This window comes from Apodemus sylvaticus, chromosome 2 (assembly GCF_947179515.1).
Source record: "Apodemus sylvaticus chromosome 2, mApoSyl1.1, whole genome shotgun sequence".
Classification (NCBI taxonomy): Eukaryota; Metazoa; Chordata; class Mammalia; order Rodentia; family Muridae; genus Apodemus; species Apodemus sylvaticus.
The window spans coordinates 36,650,242-36,655,512 of record NC_067473.1 but is presented as its reverse complement, the minus strand read 5'-3'; the positions used below and the strand labels follow the sequence as shown (position 1 = coordinate 36,655,512).

At 37.1% G+C, this 5,271-nt stretch overlaps 1 pseudogene; it reads left to right on the top strand.

Moving 5' to 3' along the window:
* Positions 1-955: 955 nt before the first annotated feature.
* On the top strand, positions 956-1,941 carry LOC127677847 (glyceraldehyde-3-phosphate dehydrogenase-like; annotated as a pseudogene).
* Positions 1,942-5,271: the final 3,330 nt, after the last annotated feature.

Sequence of the window (5,271 nt, the reverse complement as noted above, 5' to 3'; positions counted from 1 at the left end):
GAAAGAACCCAGATGTCCCTCAAAGGAGGAATGGATACAGAAAATGTGGTATATTTACACAATGGAATACTACTCAGCAATTAGAAACAATGAATTCTCAAAATTTTTAGGCAAATGATTTGATCTGGAAAATATCATCCTAATATTAACCCAATCACAAAAGAATACACATGGAATGCAATCTCTGATAAGTGGATATTAAATAGCCCAGAAGCCCTGAATACCCAAGGCACAAATTGCATAACAAATGACTCCAATGAAGAAGTATGGAAAGGGTCCTGATCCTGGAAAGGATCGATCTAGCATTGGAAGGGAATATAAGGACAGAGAAAAAAGATGGAGGTGATTGGAGAAGTGATGGAGAGAAGAAGGTTTATGGGACATATGGGGAAGGGGGATCCAGGAAAGGGGAAATCATTTGGAATGTAAACAAAGAATATACAAAATAAAAATATTAAAAAAGAAAAAAAAAGAAAGAAACTACTCTACTAAAACATTAACAAGTTTTATTTAGGTAGTAAAAATTAATTAGAATTAACTTTTAACAGTAACTATGTGCTAGTTTTGCAACCACAATTATGAAATTAAACACCATAAAACATGAAAACATGTATATGAAATCAGACAAACTGGGTTAGGAACTTGATGCTGGAGCTCACTAGTTCTGCATTTCAGAGCCATGCTTTCCTTTTCTTTGCAGTGGAATCATGTTGTCACCTTTGCATGGCTTGGAGAAAGATCATGTTGATATTGTATTTAAACCTTTGATGCTTTGAATAACATCCCTTGGATAGTTTGTTTTTCAGACATCGTTGAAGACAAATGGTTCAAAATTAGAGAAAGAAGAAAATGTTTTGAATGAACTGTTATTGTAGAAGTCAATGGTCTCTCTGTTCTTCCCTGTTCCAGAGATAGCTGCATATTCTTGTGCTGCTAGCCTCATCCTATAGACAAAATGGTGAAGGTTGGTGTGAACAGATTTGGCCGTATTGGGCTCCTGGTTACCAGGGCTGCCTTCTGCTTTTCATCTAGCAAAGTAGAAATTGTTGCCATCAAGGACCCTTACATTGACCTCAGCTACATGGTCTACATGTTCCAGTATGACTCTACCCATGGCAAATTTAACGGCACAGTCAAGGCTGAGAATGGGAAGTTCATCACCATCTTCCAGGAGTGAGATCCCACTAACATCAAATGGGATGATACTGGTGCTGAGTATGTTGTGGAATCTACTGGAATCTTCACCACCATGGAGAAGGCCGGGGCCCACTTGAAGGGTAGGACCAAAAGGGTCATCATCTCTGCCCCTTCTGTCAATGCCCCCATGTTTGTGATGTGTGTGAACCCCGAAAAATATGATAACTCAGTCAAAATTGTCAGCAATGCGTTCTGCACCGCCAACTGCTTAGCTCCCCAGGCCAAGGTCATCCGTGACAATTTGGTATCGTGGAAGAGCTCATGACCACTTTCCATGCCATCACTGCCACTCAGAAGACTTTGGATAGCCCCTCTAGGAAGCTGTGGCATGATGACTGAGGGGCTGCCCAGAACATCATCGCTGCATCCACTGGTGCTGCTATCGCTGTGGGCTAGGTCATCCCTGAGCTGAAAGAGAAGCTCACTAGCATGGCCTTCCATGTCCCTAAACCCAATGAATTCATTGTGGATCTGACTTGCCTCCTGGAGAAACCTGCCAAGTATGACGTCATCAAGGAGATGTGAAGCAAGCATCCGAGGGCCCAGTGAAGGGCCTCCTGGGCTACACTGAGGACCAGGTTGTCCCGGCGACTTTGACAGCAACTCTTACTCTTCCACCTTTGATGGTGGGCCTGGCATTACTCTCAATGACAACTTTGTAAAACTTATTTCCTGATATGACAATGAATATGCTACAGCAACAGGGTCTTGGGCCTCATGGCCTACATGACCTCCAAAGAGTAAGTAGCTCTGGAATGCCCACCCCAGCAAGAGAGCAAAAGAGAGGCCTTCGGCTGCTGAGGAGTCCCAGTCCCAAATTGGCCCCCAACACTGAGCATCTCCCTCACAATTTCCATCCAAGATCTCCATAATAACAGGGGGGGGGCCTTGGGAGCCCTCCCTACTCTCTTCTACTGCACCCACAAAAACAAGAAGCCAATGTATACACTGCCTAATTTTAGTAAATTTATGCTGCTTTGTATTTTTAGCATAAAAACAATAATTCAAGAGAAAGTGGCCATCTTCTTTACATTATATATACATATATGTACATATATTATATATTGTAGAGAAAAATTTAGTCCAGTGACAAGGATGCTGTAGCAAAGAATTGCATCCAGAGATATGACTCAGTTGTAATTCAGACATGCCTTTAGTATACAACTTTGATCCCACTGGCTAAAATGTAGACGTGCTCTTATTACACATTTTTGAGCCCAAACAATGAGTTTTAATTGGGGGGGGGCAGACAAAGTGGTGAATTAGAAAAAGATTTGACAGAACGAGTATGAGACAGAATATACCCAATTCTCACAAGAACAGCATAGTACAGACTACTTGAGAGCAGCTAAAGTGAGAGAGTATGTGTATCTATGGCAGTTTTATTGTGACAGTTTTACAGAGACAGGCTGCAGAAAGATCAAGTCAGACACAGGTGAAGACAGAACAAGCCAGAGAATGAGAAGGAGCCAGAACATATTGCCAAAGTTAATAAGAGGCCAAGCAGAAGCGGAGAGAAGCCAGATTGAATCGATCAGCTTGGAATATTAAATTGTACAGAGTGGAAGCTTCTACACCTAGGCCTAGGAATACTTGGAACAGAAAAAGAAATTCACTGGGCTCAGTCCAGGCTGTGTGGTGACACAGTTTCGGTATGGATTCTCATTTCATGCCTTCATCTGAGGATATAAATTTATGTTTACAATATATATTCTTCTCCATTTGTTTTCTGTACTTAAGAGAGCTTCAGAAATGATCCTTACTTCATAGTTTATTTGATTGTGCTTTCTCATAGAGTTCACTCAAAGTTGTGAACTCTAAAGCTTAGCTCAGGAATATGCAACGCCCACTTAAAAACTACAAATTAATTATGTGGAGACTTTCTTATATAACATTAAAAAAACATTCATTCAATTTAGGTTACAAGATGAACTAACCTTTTTTTTTTGTCTGAAGTTTTAGTTTATTCAGGATTTGGGGTAACTTTTATCTCTCTTTATAAAAACAGTAATAGTAAAATGGAATAATATTTTCTATACCTATGGCTAATACAAACTTACAATTTAGATGAAAAATTTCACCTGCATTTTCCCATGAAGGCTAATTTGTTAATTTCAGCTTTTTAGGTGTTCTATAAAATGCTAATCTAAATTGAATTGATCATTTGATATGTATTCTATATATATTAATATTTCTATTATAATATTTATCATGGTTACTGGCTATGATCTCTGGAAAGAAGATATACGAAAGCAATGTCTTTACCCTGAAGATGACTGATCTCTGCACTTGTTGCATGGATGAGAAATGTCATTTAAGCAATGTTGAAACAGATAAAAAAAATGCTGATAGTATTTTTTTTTAAATTAAAGTTTTAAAAAACTTAAAAACAAGAAACTGCAGTTCAGTTGTTTTATTTTTGTTTGTTTTTTTGTTTTTGTTTTATTTTTTTTTGTAAAGCAGCCAGGACACTAATTATGGATGCATATGTAATGAGGATGAATTCAGACTACAGTTACCTTCTCCTATGTTCCTGGGGGAGAAATTCAATAACAGGTTGGTAATAGAAAACAAGAGAGATTCGCAAAGTAGAAGATTGATCTTTCCAACTAACATTTTTATGCCCTGAGTCTACAATTAATCCATTAGTTATCTCACTGCTGTAACGAAATACTTAGCCCAATTAACTATAGGAAGGAAGGCTTTATATTAGGTTAGAGCATCAAGGTGCAATCTTTCCCAGGTGGTTGCAGGAGCTTGAAGGGGTTGGTCATGATGCATTCCCCCATGAAGGAGGAAATAGAAAGTAGACCATTACTACTGAGCCTTGTTTTGATTCAGTTGGGGACCAGGGTCTATGAAATAGGACCACCCATGTAAGGTGGGTATTCCCGTTTCCATTAATTCAAACTGTCAAATGCTGTACCTTCGGAATGACTATCAGATATTCTCTTGAAGTGTTGCATCCCCTGATGGAGAATAGGGTTCTTTGATATGATGCCAGTTTACCAAAAGTGCATAATTCCATAATAACAATCTTTATTTTTAAATAGATACATGTTTATCTCAGAAGCTCATGATGACCAAATCTTCAAAGAATTTGTACTTTGTCCATAAAAACATGTTCATTTTCTTCTATGAATATTAAAGTAATTGTTGACTGTGTAGATTTTGGTTGGATTCTCATTTATCTATTATAAGATTTTCTCATAAATGTGCAATATTTCTATTAATTATTAAGGGTTAGAACCTGGACCACCATTAAAACTAGTGCAAAAGCATCTATGAACTCTCTGATTCTGAAATTTGACCTGATAAATTTTATTTTTTGAGGAATGAATGAGGTGCAAGTTAAATGTTCATAATAGTTAATGACATATGATGCTTATTAAATATCAATAATGATCCCTACTGCTATTGTTCAGTGTGTGAGGTAGATATTTTAGCTTTAAGTTCCTATATGTGTATGACCTATTTAGGACACAATATCTACTAGCCAGTGACTTACTGTTACTCCTGAACATTCACAGCTGTATAGTGTTCGTTAGCTACAAATTTAGTACCAATTTTCATGATTTTAATCAAGAATCAAGGATTACTAATTATTTCACTTCATGTTTACATTGTCAATGATATGCTTAAAGAACAGATTGTGGATTAGATATTGTTATACATATAATGATAAAAATGGATATATATACAAATATTTTATATATGCCTGTATAGGTGGTAGGAGGTATTGATCTCAGGGTCTTGCTTATATTAGAAAAATGATCTACCACTGAGGTTTATACCTACTTCTAAAGTATATAATTAGGTAGCTACTAAGAAGAGATAATTCAGTTGGAGTATCTAAACCATGTTTATTTAATAGCATTGGATTTGATTCCAATCTACACAGGCAAAGCTACCAAAGTTCTTTTTCCTATCTTTAGCAAATGACTGGGATAATTGTCAAGTGGCACTGAGAATTATAAACACAAATGGGCATTCTATAGCATTAATTTATATACACACTTATTTTTCAGATGGTGCTAGAAGCCAAGCAGATGGAGAGGTTAAACATTTTGTGTT